The sequence below is a fragment of the Dasypus novemcinctus genome, chromosome 24, assembly GCF_030445035.2.
Source record: "Dasypus novemcinctus isolate mDasNov1 chromosome 24, mDasNov1.1.hap2, whole genome shotgun sequence".
Lineage (NCBI taxonomy): Eukaryota > Metazoa > Chordata > Mammalia > Cingulata > Dasypodidae > Dasypus > Dasypus novemcinctus.
The window spans coordinates 4561843-4576866 of NC_080696.1; the positions used below are offsets into that span (position 1 = coordinate 4561843).

General features: G+C 53.4%; 1 long non-coding RNA gene across 1 annotated transcript; it reads left to right on the top strand.

Annotated features, from left to right (window-relative positions):
• Positions 1-228: 228 nt before the first annotated feature.
• LOC131275840 (uncharacterized) lies at positions 229-1720 on the top strand. Its single transcript, XR_009183301.2, has 2 exons — positions 229-579; positions 985-1720. It is a non-coding gene; the product is annotated as an uncharacterized lncRNA (long non-coding RNA).
• Positions 1721-15024: the final 13304 nt, after the last annotated feature.

Consider the following 15024-nt stretch of genomic DNA (forward strand, 5'->3'; position numbering starts at 1 on the left):
CGCCCTCACGAGGGTTGGCGCTCAGTGTCAAGGGAAGAGTTGCAGTCACCTAACGAGAGGCTGGGGACACGCTGGCTGGGGATGGCCACTCCCCCTGCCGCAGCTCTGGCCTGCCAGAGCTGCCCGGGGGCTGGGCCGTGACCCTCGCCTTACCGGGGCTCAACATTGACCTTCGCTCCTAGCTGCCCAGCGTCCTGCGCTGGACCTCAGCCTGCCCCGGCGCACCCGGCCCCGCGCTCCCTTTCCCTCGCGGCTCTGTCTCCTGCCAGGTGTCAGGTGCTTTATCTGTCGGTGCCAAGGACACCTGCCATCCCTGTGCTCCGCCCACCGAGGCCGGTGCCAGGCGTTGAATGAAAGTCCATCTGGATGGACAAGTCGCAAACCCGTGGCCACTCTGTGCCCTCCCTTTCCCTCACCCGGGGAAGCGGCACCCGCCCCCTCTTCCGTGTCTCCAATGACTAGTTGGGTTTTATCACTTGTAGGTACAGAACCCCGACAGGTGCAGGTGCTCCTGGGTGCAGAGGACGCGTCCGTGAGCTCTCACAAAAGTTTCCTGGAGACGATCCCGAACCTAAGCAGGTGCCACCTGCAGCAGAACCTGCGCTGCGGACCCCTCGTTCCAGCAACTCAGGGGACAGGGCCCCCGTTAGGGCTCCAGGGCTCCCTCTGGCTGCCAGAGCCATGGCGCCCACCATGGCAGGCCGGACGGGGCCCTGGACCCCGAATGCCCCAGGCGGTTTGGCGAACCCCCCAGCTCCCTTCTCCCAGCAGGGGCCTGCGAGGGGTGTCTCCACTGGCCCCGGGGCCCCGCGGGCAGCTGCAGCCCTGGATCACACCTGGCCTGGCCGCTTTCCCTCCCCTGTCCCGGGCGCAGCCTCACTCCTCCCCCACCCCTGCCCAGGGTCATCGCTCACGTCAGGTGCTGGAGAGGCTGGCCGCGCCATCGATTTTTTTTTTTTAAGAAACCTCCTTGTTTACACACAGGGCGTTTTTAGAATGGGAACCTCTTCTGTCTGATCCTGTCTCGGTGGCATGATATTAGGCCTTCGTCAAAACCCACAGACCTGCGCACACAAAGAGGCAGGCCTCACGCAAACGATGGCCATCGGCTCGAAAGGATGCGTCACCACTGGGTCGTCAACTACAATGAGCACGCCAACTAGTGCAGTGCGTTAACCAGGCGAGCTCTGGGTGTTGTGTGTAGGGCATATGGGAGTTCTGTGCTTCCTGTGTAATTTTTAGGTGAACCTAAAACTGCTTTAAAATAAAGTTAATGATTGAAAAAAAGGAGCGCCTTATTATTTTTCCTCTCTGACTAGAAAAGTAAAACATATGCTTTATAGAATTTGGGGAAATACAGGAAAATAAATTTAAAAAATTGAAATCACCCGTAGTTCCACCCCCCGCCGATCGAGGCCCGCGGACGCTGGCGCTCTGTGGTCACCGGCTGGCCGCGCAGAAGGCTGGTGACCCTGCGTTGCTGCAGTTCTTCAGGTGCTGGGTGTGCAAGCAGCTCGAAACAAACGGCTTGTGCAACCTAAGGACGCGACGTGAAGGCTAAACACTTACATAACGGAGCCGGAAACCTTGGGCATAAACAGGGCTTTCTTTGTCTAGAAACGGAAACTCGTTGCCAACCAGTGCTTTTAAGTCCAGACCAGGAAGGTAGAAGAAAGTAGGAAGTCGCAGGGTGTCGCAGAGAAAAGAAGGAAATGAAAATCTGTCGCCTCGGCGTGATGTTTACTTAGGTGGTTAACTACTTCCCCTGAGTGAGAGGAAGCGCAGGGCCGGCGCCAGGCAAACCTAGCTAGGGAGATGGATTTCAGGTCAGGGCAACCCCTGCCCCATGGGCCATCGAAGGGGGCAGAAGCGGGGTCTGCTTGTATTTCTAAAAAGGGCAGAAACATTTTTTTTTTGCAAAGACAATATACAGGCAGATTGAGGCCAGGTAGACACACCATGAGAAATTTCTGGTCAGGTGGAAAGCATCAAATTCGTGAGAGTAACGGCCCTGAGATCAAGATTGGGGCTCAGCTTCTTTGGGGAGGTGATCGTGGGAAGCACAGTGAGGCGTGGGAACCAGTCACGGGAGAGAGTAGAGCTTGCAAGCCTGGGCTCCTGCTGTAGGCAGCTGAGGCTCCATCCCACAGAGTCTGGCATGTAGCAAGCGCGAAGCATCTGTGCAATGCATTTTCACAACAGTATTTTGATGTGGGTATTGCTAATCAATCTCCTTCTACATTGAAGACACTGCAGCTCCAAGAGCTTAAGAAAATGGCCCATTATGATAAGGGTAGTAAGCCACCTCTAAAGTTGCCTTCCTCTGACCTGTCCCAGCATTCTCCTAAAGCTTAGCAACCATAACAGACTTTTCTGGGACAGAGTCCTGTGCGGACAGTAGGAATCTCAAGAGCTACATGCTGTGTTTTATGCCTTTAAGAACTTGGGATGTGTAAGGAGATAGGACTGGGTAGGAAAAGAATCATCCCTCCATTTTCATTAATTTCTGACTGTGAAATTAAGCTTTACTCTTAATGACAAATATGGAAACCCAATAGAATTAGCAGGAATTGTAACTTTGTCATTAGTGAAAAACAGATATTTCCAGATTGGGGGTTTCAGGAAATATTTATACCCACTACTGCAAAACCATGGCTTTTACTCCCATGGTTAGATTTTAGTGTGTTAATGAAGAAGCATGTTTATGAGTATATCAAACATTTAGAAATATTTTGATAAGTGGGTTTCAAAGTCGTTGGTTTCTTTTGTATCCCTATCAATTTTAGTGTGTTAATACGGAAGCATATTTATGATTATATTAAACATTTGGAATTATTTTGATAAGTGCATTTCAAAGTCATTGGCTTCTTCTGTATCCCTATAAAGTGTATTTTATGAATTTTAAAGCTTTATTCTGAGGAGGGGATCCCCAAGCTTCACCAGACAGCCAAAGGCGTCTACCCAAGAGCAAGGTGCTGGGGTCTAGCCTGACAGCTCTGGCTGCGGGAGGGGCTGGCCCTGCGGACGCGGCTGTCCTGGGATGGCTGGCCCGACTCGTCACAGTGACCATCGTCTCCTGAGGTTTCTGAGCAGAGGGGTCACGTGACCAGGTCTGTGTGGTGGGATGATGGTCCACCCCCGCCCAGACCCTGCCCGAGCCCGTGGGAGCTGGCTGCCCTGGGAGCGCAGGGCTACCTGGGAGAACGTGCGCGCGTGGTGGAGGACGTCCTCCCCCTGCCCTGGCCACTGCCCTTCTCGCCGCCTCCTTGGTAAACACTGCCAAAACCAAGACGGCTACGCCAGGCTCCAGAGAAGATGGGCATGGCGGGCTCTTCTTGGAGAAGTAGAACCCGAGCAGACCTTCTTTTGGCATGAATATAAACTCATTAGATTAACCAGAGGCATTTCATAGCCAGGCTGACGAGACACTCCCTGGCTATTCATGAGACACTTTCCTCTCTCTCTTGGGACCAATGGACCACGTTTCCCCGCCTCCCTGGCAGTTAGGCAGGGCCATGGGGCTGCGCTCTGGCCAGTGGAAGGTGAGCGGGTGGGAAGTGGGTCAGTGCCAGGCTGGGCTGTAGAAACCTACCGCAAGCAGCGATCCTCCACGCTCTCACCCCTTCCCCCACCGCGGCGGTGGGCCCAAAGTCATCACAAGGGGCCTTGTAACTGGAAGGGCCATAGAACCAGATCCCAGTTGTGGTGGTTTGAAACAGAAAATCGTGCTCTTAACGCTAATCCACCCAGAGGTGTCAACCTATTCACGAGGTTACTTCAGGTGAGGCGTGGCCCACGGTGGATCTTGATCCTCTTGACTCATAAACGGGATGGATACAGTGAGAGAGAGAGAGAAAGCCACAGAAGCAAGAAGCTGAAAGCCACGAAACGTGGGAGAGGAGGTGGAGACCAGCCATGTGTCCTGCCACATGGCAGAGGCGCCGAGGATCGCCGGCAGCCGGTCTTGAGGGAGAAAGCATCGCCTGGTGGTGCCTTGATGGGGACATTTTTTCACAGCCTCAAAGCGGTAAGCTAATAAATTCCCTTGCTAAAAGCCAACCCATTTTATGGTATCTGCTTTGCGCAGCTTAGCCAACTTGCAACTTCTTAGCGAGAACGCAGCTTCCTCAGCAGGTCTGGGGAGGGACAGGTCCTGCCTAGTGACATGCTTGCTCTGAGTCACCTGGATCGGGACGATGTCATGTTGCCTGGGGAGGAGGAACTGGCCTGGCCAACTTCATTCAACCGTGTAGCGCATATTTGTGTTGTTTTTAATCACCTCTAACAATTTACCACGAACGGAGTGGCTTGAAACAACACAACACCTTACAATTCTGGAGGTCAGAAATCTGCAACAGGTGTCCCTGGGCTAAAATCAGGGTGCTCGCAGGCGGCACCCCTTTCTGGAGGCTCTAGGGAGGGCCCTTTCGGTGCCCCGTCCGCCTTCCAGAGCCCACGGGCACCTCTTGGCTCCTGCCCCATCCCTCCAGCTCCAAAGCCAGCCCCAGCCAGCGGCAGAGCCCTTCCCGCAGCCGAGTCCTTCCCGTGGCCGAGTCCTCGCCGCAGCCCCCTCCCTGGTCCTCAGGTTCTGCCTCCCCTTCCACTGGGATGGCCTTGGACCCACAGGGACAGTGAAGACAATCTCCTCCTCTCTAGATGAGCTGATCGGCCGCCTCAATCCCCTTCTGCCCTGTAACCTCACATCGTCACGGCTTCCAGGGTCTGGGCCTGGGCCGCCTTGGGGGCTCTGATCCTGCGTGGCACAAGGAGCCAACATAACTGCAGTGAACGGGGCGGGGGGCGGGTCCTCGGAGGAGGGCGAGCTGGGCGACGACGGCACGGCACATGTCCTCGCCGTGACCTGAGACCTGACCCAGAGTCCTTCATTTAGGCTTTTAGTAGTGTGCTCTCAGGGCAGACGCTCGCGGTGCCCTGGATCCGGTGTGTTTTGCACACACCCCTCAGCAGACATGCCCGGAGGCGTCTCGGCTTCTCCCCGACAGAGGAAGGCCCTGGCCGGATCCAGCACAGCCCAGAGGAGCGGGGCTGCCCGGCGGGCTGGGGTCTGGCCAGGCGCCGCCGTCACCGTCTCTGGCAGAACAGTTCCGAGGGGCTTCCCCGGGTTCCTCGGAAGGGCCCCCGCGGGCCTGAGCCTCGGTTTACCTGCGGCGGTGACCGGCTCCCAGCCCCTGAACACACCTGGCGCTGGCTCTCGTCCCTTCTCCGGCTCGCTCTTCCCACTGCCGCACCTCTGCTTCCTCCCCAGGGTCGATTCCCATGTCCTTTCTGCAGGTTTTGCTTTCGGGGGACCCAACCGCGACAGCGCCCACCCCTGACGTTGGCGTGGAGTGAGGTCTGCAGCTTGATGCGGCGTGGCATCCTGCCAGCACATGCCAGCACAGCTGTGTTTCTCTTTTAAAGATTTATTTTTTTAATTTTTCCCCACCCTCTAGTTGTTTTGCACTTGCTGTGTCTGTTCATCTTCCTTGCTTCTTTAGGAGGCACAGGGAACTGAATCTGGGACCTCTGATGTGGGAGGGAGTAGCCTAATCACTTGAGCAACTCTGTTCCCTGCTTTGTTGTGTCTCTCATTATGCTTTTTTCTTCTTGTGTCTCTTCTTATGTCAGCTTTTGCATCAGCTCACCGCACCTGCCCATGGCCTCAGCTTACTGTCTTGCTTGTCTTCTTTAGGAGGTGCCGGGAACCTCTGCTCCCTGCTTTGTTGTGTCTCTCATTATGTCTTCTTGTGTCTCTTGTTGCATCATCTTGTGTCAGCTTCCCATGGCTGCTTGTTGCACCAGCTCACTGTCTTCTTTAGGGGGTACCAGGAACCGAACCAGGGACCTCCCGTTTGGTAGGCAGGAGCTCAGCCGCCTGAGCCACACCTGCTTCCCTCCAGGCATCTGTTCGAATGGGTTGAGGTCCATTTGACTGGCCGGCACCCATGCTGCACCAGTCACCTCAGTCTCCAGCCGGTGGAGGTCGTCGCACGAGAACATAAACCATCTTCCCCACCGTGTGCTTCCTGGCTGGTTACGAGGCTCTAGCCTAAACACGCGGGGAAGGAATATAAATATCTTAAGATGCAATCCTGCTGGGCCGTGTACTGAGCGCTCTGTGAATTTATCAGGGAGAAAAGGTTGTCTGAGGTCGTCTTTTTTCTCTCTCTCTCTCTCTTTCGGTTCAGGCTAAGGTCAGGCTGTTTACTTGAATTCTGGCAATAACCCTGGGAATTTATTTAGATGCCAAGGGAACATGAGGACAGTGGACTCCAGAGATATTGCGTTCTAAGCCACAGACGGCCGCAGGCACGAACCCGGGGAGGGCCTGACTGGGGACCCAGCGGCTTCTGCTGACCTTTAGGGCACCACGTGCCCTTTGCCAGCTGATGTGGGCGTAATTTAACCCAGGCCCTGGGGGGAGGCAGAAGGCAAAGGCTCAGACCCCAAGAGAAAGTGTGCAATCTCCCAGGGGGCGGTGGACCCCACACCAGGGAGACGGACCCTCGTGAGAAGAGGCAGAGGGCACGGAGTCGAAGGCCGTGACACCTGGCACACCAGCAGAAGCTGGGGCAGGCGTGGAGCAGGTTCTTCTCCAGGGACATCCGGGGAGCACGCCCTGCTGGCCCCTTGAGTCTGGACGTCTGGCCTCCAGGGGCTGATGGACAAGCAGACCTGCTGTCTGAGCTGCCCAGCTCCTGCTGCTTGGTTCCCGCAGCCCTCCATGCTGGGCTCCCCAGAAAGCACACCCAGACGCTGGCCGCAGAAGCCTTCCGGGCCCGGCGCGTGGGGGGACTCGGGGGGCAGGACCGGGCCGGTGGGGGGACCAGGCTGTGATGCAGCCACAGTTCAGGCCTCAGCTGACCCCATGGGAGCTCTGAGCCGGGGGGGCCTTCCAGAGGTGACCTGAATTGAGGTGAGGGGGCCAGACCTTTACCCCTATGTCAGCCAGTCACTGGCATTGAGGGGACAGGGTAGGGGAGAGATGGGACAGTCTTCCTGGGTGTGGAGGCTGGACCCCTAACCCTGAAGCATCACCCTAAACCTTAAGCCAGAAATTCACATCTGGAAATGCTGAGGCATGCATTCTGAGGTCCAGCTGTGTATGCCAGGGTGTGTATCTTTAAAAATAGCAGTAACAGTAGACAACAATGACAGTAGACTGGTTATGTGCCAGGCATTGTTCTGGGCCCTTTGCAGATCAATTTATTTATCCTCACAACCACTCCGTAACGTGCATAGATGCAAAAGGGAAAGCACAAAGAGGTTGAGTGACTTGTCCAAAGTCACCCAGCCGGGAGGCGGCCGAGCCAGCACCTCTATGGCCAGCCAAGAAATCATTACCTTATCTAGAAGCATCTAGAACCAGACCCAAGGTCACCAATCCCAAGGGCATCAGAGGCCCATGGGTTCTAAAATCCAAGACATTCCACAATCCTGCATGGATAATCCTTTCTCTGTCCATTTTTTAAACTTTTCCGTACACTGGGTTGAAGGAGGAAACAGGTTTTCTCTGCCGCCCTCGATTCTAGGCAAGCGCCTCGCGTAGCTGGGTGTCCTCACCCCGCTTGTCCTCATGCCATTGTTTGCTTCTCTTCCTCACTGACCCGCTTTGCTCTGTTCTGTTTTTAAGGTACCAGGACATGAACCTGGGGACCTCGTAAGTGGGAAGCTGGCGCTCAACGGTTTGAGCCGCATCCGCCCCCACACTGACCGGTTTTGCCCCCTGGGTAGGCTCAGAGCCCTGGTTCTAGTGTTTTCCATCCTGTTCTGAGAACGGTGTGCCTGCAGAGCAGGGATCCAGTGGGACCAGCTCAGCTGGACGCCGTTCGGTGGCTCAGTTTCCTTGACCGCTTTGGGGTAGGTACGACCCGCATGAGCGCACGGGTGTTTCTAGGCCTCTCTCTGGCGTCTCCATCAGAGCACAGGAAGAACTCACCGGTCTGAAGTAAGCACGTGGGCGGGAGAGTGATGGAGATGGCGCGGGGCTGGTGGAGCTCCGTGGCTGAGCACCTGCTTCCCACAGACAAGGCCCCCGGTTCAACCCCTGGAACCTCCTAAAAAAAGTAGGAATGGCTGTGCTGGAGTCCTGGAAAAGGAGGGGACGGGAGGCTCAGGTAGGCTCTCCTTGCTGGCCTCACCTTCACTCACACTCAGCAGGTGATTTCTGAGCTCCCTCCGGCTCTGTGCTGGGCACTCAGCTATAACCTGGAGCGGCGGAACCCTGATAAACTATGAGAATTATTTATTCACTTGGGAATGTGTTCAGTCACCTTGTCATTCGGATCAGTAAGTGACCAAATGTCTTTCATGTGTCTGGAACGACTTGAGATTTGGAGAAACAAAGATAAGTAAGGTTAGAGACTCGCTCTGAAGGAATTTGCAGTCTAAAAGGGAGACAGTTAAAGCAAAAAGTAGGAAGTTGATGCAATAATCTGGGTGAGAAGTATCCGAAGTCTAAAATGGGTCAGCAAGGGGATGTGGACTTGGCGCAACTTACAGAGCATCCACCTACCACATGGGAGGGCCGTGGTTCAAACCCGGGGCCTCCTTAACGCGTGTGGAATTGGCCCATGCGCAGTGCTGATGCGCATAAGGAGTGCCCTGCCACGCAGGGGCATCCCCTGCATAGGGGTGCCCCCTGCATAGGGGTGTCCCCCGCATAAGGGAGCCCCACGCGCAAGGAGTGCACCCCGTAAGGAGAGCCGCCCGTGTGAAAAAAGCACAGCTTGCCCAGAAGTGGCACCACACGCATGAAGAGTTGACGCAGCAAGATGACACAACAGAGCGGCGGACTTGGCCTAGTGGTTAGGGCGTCCGTTTACCACATGGGAGGTCCAAGGTTCAAACCCCGGGCCTCCTTGACCCATGTGCAGCTGGCCCATGTGCAGTGCTGATGCACACAAGGAGTGCCCTGCCATGCAGGGGTGTCCCCTGCATAGAGGAGCCCCACGCGCAAAGAGTGCACCCCATAAGGAGAGCCGCCCAGCGCAAAAGAAAGTGCAGCCTGCCCAAGAATGGTGCCGCACACACGGAGAGCTGACACAACAAGATGACACAACAAAAAGAAACACAGATTCCCGTGCTGCTGACAACAACAGAAGCGGACAAAGAAGATGCAGCAAATAGACACAGAGAACGGACATCTGGGGTGGGGGTGGGGGTGAATAAATAAATAAATAAATCTTAAAAAGAAAAAAAAAGATGACACAACAAAAAAGAGACACAGATTCCCAGTGCCACTGACAAGAATACAAGCAGACACAGAAGAACACACAGCGAATGGACAGAGAGAGCAGACAACTGGGGTGGGGCGGGGGGGGGGGGCAGGGAATGGGAGAGAAATAAATCAAAATAAATAAATCTTTTTGAAAAATGATGACAGAGCATCCTCAAAATATTAAAAAAATAAAAATAAAAAAATAAAATAAAATGGGTCAGCTGGCCATGTCCCTTCTTGAGACTCCGGGGGATCCTTCTCCTGCCTTTCCCTGGCTTCCAGGTCCTCGGCTCATCGCCCTGCATGACTCAGACCTCTGCCTCCATCACTTCTCCTTCTCTGGGCCACCCCTCCCTCGTGTAAGGACCCTTGTGATATCAGTGGCCTACCTGGAGAACCCAGGATAATCCCCCCACCTCAAGCTCCTTAATTTAATCACGTCTGGAAAGTCCCTTTTCCATGTGTGTTAGTCAGCCAAAGGGGAGCTGCTGCAAAGTACCAGAAATCTGTTGGCTTCTATAAGAGTACTTACTTGGGGTAAAATCTTACAGTTACAAGGCCCTAAAGTGTCCAAAAGAATCCAACTCAAGGTACCATAAGAGGTCCTTCCTCACCCAAAGTTTATTGCCATGTGTTGAAGCAAGATGGCAGGCGATGTCTGCCAGGGTTCAGCCTTCATCTCTCTCTCTCTTTTTTTAAATTTATTTTAATTAATTTATTTCGCATCCCTCTTCCCCAACCATTGTTTGTGCTTGCTGCCTGCTTTCTCTGTCTATTCCTTATGTGCTCATCTTCTTTTTAGGAGGCACCAGGAACCAAACCCAGGACCTCCCATGTGGGAGGGGGGCACCCAATTGCTTGAGCCACCTCTGCTTCCTGCTTGCTGTGTCTCTCATTATGTTTCTTCGTTGTGTCATCTTGTTGTATCATTTTGTTGCATCAGCTTGCCACACGAGCCCATTGCGTCAGCTTGCTATCTTGCTCATCTTCTTTAGGAGGCAACAGGAACCGAACCTGGGACCTCCTGTATGCTAGGTGGGAGCTCAACTGCTTGAGCCACATCTGCTTCCCCTTCCTCACCTTCTTGAGGCTCTGTGGTCCCAGTTCCTTCTGATCTCAGCAGTAGGCTGGCAGGCTCGTTTCTTTCTGGACTCAGCTGCTCTGTTTTCTTCACGAGGGCAGCTGTAAACTATCAGGCGAACGGCTCCTCTCTCTTCCCAGGGCCGCAGGATCCTCTGCTGTGTCTGCTCTTTTCTCGCGTGTCTGCTTGTGTGTATCTACGTCCGTGTTCTTGACTGAGCGTCTGCTTATGTAGCCCACAAAGGGGGTGGGGACTCAACGCTGAGTTGCCCTAATGACGTGGTTTACTCAAAGCCTAATCTTAATTTAATCAAAGACATCTCGGCTGAATCTAATACAATCAAGGGGGATCATGCCCAGAGGAACAGACCAGTTTACAAACATAATATCTCTTTCTAGAGTCCATAAATAACATCAAACTGCCACACCATGTAAAGCAACACTCCCAGCTCCCGGCGGTGAGGCGTGCACATCTTTGGGGAGCCATTGCTTGAATTCAACCACACTTCTGGAGACTCTCCCGTTCTACAGCATTTTCTGTTGACTGAAGGGCCACCACACATAAGGCCCTGTGGGGTGACCTTTAGAGATAACAGACAACCAACGGGGCATCGCAGGTGCAGACATGCCCCGCCCACGCCCCCTGCACCTGCCATTCCTCACCAGGGCCAGGTTCTCACCATCCTGCGGGCACTTACTTGCCCTGAGGGTTTTCTCTGGCTGCAGGAGCCTGCACTGCCCGCCCCTGGGGACAGCGAGGAAGTGCCAGGTACCAGGTATTGATGCCCCCCCCACCCCCACAGGCAGGCCTGCGGCTCGCAGCCACTGACCCAGAGAGATGCCGCAGCCCTCTCCCTGGGGGTGGGAAAGCTCCTAGGCGCTCCACACCTCCCCACGGGCCCCTGGAAGTGAGCTCAGGAGTCTCCAGCGGGGTCTTCTTGGTAACACACCCATTCCCTGAGAAGGGGGATCTGACGAGTAGACCACCAGCCGTTTGACTCCTTGTCTCAGGACCTGCTTCCGGGGCAACCCAAACCAAGACGGGGGCGCAATCAACGATTTGCGCGGTGTCCGTCGCCGGTCAGTGGAGCGCAGGCCTGGCCGCTAAGCTCCCGCCCCAGCACCAGCTGCTTCTCCTCGTTGGCTCCTCATCGCACCTGCGGGAGGCTCTTGACCCAGGCCGCCGGCACGCTGCCAGGCAAGTCCTCTCAGGTTCCCATCTGACAGAAGAGAGGGTTCCCACGGAGGTGGGGGCCGCAGTGCAGCCACCGGAGGAGGCCCTGGCCAGACGTGGGTGCCGGGACTCTCAGGCTGCCGCACCCGTGGGGCTCCCTGAGCACCCTCGGGTATCTCACGGAGTCGTCAGTCATGTGGGAATGGTTGGGTTTGAGCCATTTTTAAGAGTTGACCCCAAATTCAGCTGCAGAGCATAGCTGCAAGGAGCCGGCCTACAAAACTAGACACACACATGCCCCTCATCACCGCCCGTGTCGGGGCACCGGCCCACGACCAGGTGGTAGGTGGCTTTCAGCCCGTCACCTGCACTATTGCAGAAGGTGGCCTGTTGTCACCCTTCCAAGTGATCGCAATATTATTTTAAGTCGGATTTCACCAGGTGTGGGAGCTGAAGTCGTTCCACCCCTAAGAGCTGGGCCATCGGCAAAATCCTGGGGCTTATGTGTTCATTCTGGTTCAAGCCCTTTAGTCTCTGGAGATGGAAGCCCAGAAAAACAAAGTACTATGCTAGCGTTTGAAAATAAGTACACAGGAGAAGGAATGGTCAGGCCAGAACAGGGCAAGGAGGCTGGCTCAGAGGGCACGGGGGGGGGGGGGGGGGGGGGGTGTGCCGTCTCTGCACGTTGGGCGCCACTTGTCACAATCCTGCTTTCTTAACTGGCTCTTGGTGTAAAACCTTAGGTGATCTGCGTACCTCTCTGTATCAGTTACCTTCTCAGGGAAACACAGATGGCGTTACGGCTGTTGGCCGCTCCCTTGCTGGGAAGCCCGCAGAGTGGCCTCTGACGGACCATGAGCCGCCTCCAGAAGCCTTAGGAAGTCAAGGCTGAAGAAGGGAACACGCTACTGGCATTGTTTTCTCCTTGGAATCTTGTCATCCCTTACTCCTGTCTTTCTCTTCTCTTACTGTGTTATATAACCTGTGGGCTCTGAATTGTCCATAATAATTTTTACCTGATGTTATGTCATATTATGTTACAGTACATTATGCTACACTATGTTATGTATAGCTACCATGTGTGGTTGCACAGCATTTATTACAAAGTATAATTTGGGAACATTTTATTCAGAGTATGCCAGAATCAATTCCCCAGTGTTGTTAACAATTTAGTAACACCACTCACTATTATTCAGTGGCAGCAGAGAGAGAACATCAGTGCCTCCTTATTGACCAATCTCTTCTCGACTTCTTTGAGTCCTGGTGATTTGCCCATTGAAATTAATTCAATAAGTTGTTCTCAGAAAAGATGAACAAATCTAAATTCCTCCTGAATTAAAATTTGAAAACGTCCTGAACTATTTTTCTAAAACATTTGACTTCATCTTGGCCAGAGAGTTTGGGATCAATCCCCAGCCCTCCCCACCCCTGGACGCCTGAAGGACTCACGTGGGGAGGGCTCGGCACGGGAGATGTCGCTGGGCCGGTCGCCTGCCCTCCCGTTCTCCAGCTGCAGTTCCACGCGGTCCCCAACCTGAGTAAATGTTAGAATCTGCATCTAGAGAAACAGGTGGCCGTGCGTGTCAGGAGGCTGTGGTGAGTCCATTGCATCCCGTCCATCGAGCACTTAGAGAACAGGGGAGGAAAAAACAAAGGGAAGCAAAGATTACGCAGCCAGCTGCCCTAAAGCTGTTGCAGGAAGTGCAAGAGGCTTGGGCATCGGAGCAGCTGTGGCTCAGTGGTTGTGTGCCAGCCTGCCATATAAGAGGCCCTGTGTTCAAACCCCAGTCCATCACAAGCAAACAAACAAAAGTACTGTATTTTCGTGGGGGGTTATGGGTACCTCTTATGTGTTTTGAATGTAACATTAAAAAAAAAGAAAGTGAAAAAAAAAAAAAAAGAGGCTTGGGAATCAGAGAATTCCCCCTTCCTTATGTAACTGGGCTGCAAAATTGGCTCAGTCCTTTCCTAGCCTGATGATATTTGCCTGCCATCAACTCATAAATCCAAAAGAAAATGTGCCGTCATTTGTAACTACACTATGCGCAGATTTGAGGGGCAGGTCTGCTTGCACAGGCTGGCAGGGAGCTGCCAGTCCCGCACACAGAGGGGTCTTTTCAGCTTCCCCACCATCGGCTGTAGGTGCCCTTTGGGCAGTCCCCCTGATGGAGCAGACACACTGGAAGGCCTGCTGTAAGGAACCCCATAGCTAATTTCTGGGTTAGCAGAGCCTAAGTCTGCAGGGCTAGCTTAACTAGAACACCCCAGTAAGGAGATCAGCATGGAACGGCTCCGCATGCGAGAGGGGCAGGCAGAGAGCAAGGATGCCGCTGGCCCGGAACCCGGCAGAGACTTCCAGGCACGAGCGGGCAGCAGGCTCGGAGTGCGGCTGCGCTGGGGTCAGCACGCCCCTGACCCCAGGCGTTCCTTCATCCCATGGTGCTTTACTAAGTCTCTGAAAACAGACTCTTCTGTAGCACAAGTGTCTGAACAGAAGTTGAATAGCGTCCCCTGAATTAAGCAGGAGACACGATTTGTGGTCTATAGAACGTGAACTCAATGAAGAATTGGCACCTTGAGGAAAGGAGGGGGTTGTGAGCGCCACGTGGGTACCCACGGTGGGTTTGGCTGTAGGGTTGGCAGGCCAGCCAGTATTTTGTTCTTATTTTTATCATTAGTGGTTGTGAACTGGGCTAAAATTTATTCTGATATTTTGTATGTTTTTAAAACATCTTATTTGTCTTTTGTTCCCTATTTTCCTATTAATGGATGTTAAAATTACAAGAATGTATATAACAAGGTCTGTGTTAAAGTGTCCTCATTTTTGGAAAAAGATTTAATGTAATAAAACACTGGGGGACACAGACTTGGCCCAGTAGTTAGGGCGTCCGTCTACCACATGGGAGGTCCGCGGTTCAAGCCCTGGGCCTCCTTGACCCGTGTGCAGCTGGCCCATGCGCAGTGCTGATGCACGCAAGGAGGGCCCTGTCACACAGGGGTGTCCCTGCATAGGGGAGACCCACGCGCAAGGAGTGCACTCCATAAGGAGAGCCGCCCAGCGCGTAAGAAAGTGCAGCCTGCCCAGGAATGGTGCCACACACACGGAGAGTTGACACAGCAAGATGACGCAACAAAAAAAGTAACAGATTCCTGGTGATAAGGATGGAAGTGGTCACAGAAGAACACACAGTGAATGGACACAGAGAGCAGATAACAGGGGGATGGGGGAGAAGGGGAGAGAAAGAAATAAAAAATAAATTAAAAAATAAAATAAATAAAACATTGGGTTTGCTCACTGATTTTAGGTATTAGAACATTCACAACTACAATACTTTTACTATTTAAAAAACTCCTGCATTTAAAATAACCTAATTTGTTATTGCAAATCTGAAATCCTCTAATTCCCATCATCCCACTGAAATTATTTTTTTTCATACTTTGGTTCTATTTTTCTAAGACCCTATATGACATTATTATGTTTGTTTTGTACATTGAACACTTGCTTAGTATAACTCACCTATGTAGCACTTCTTCATTTTTTATTCCTTCT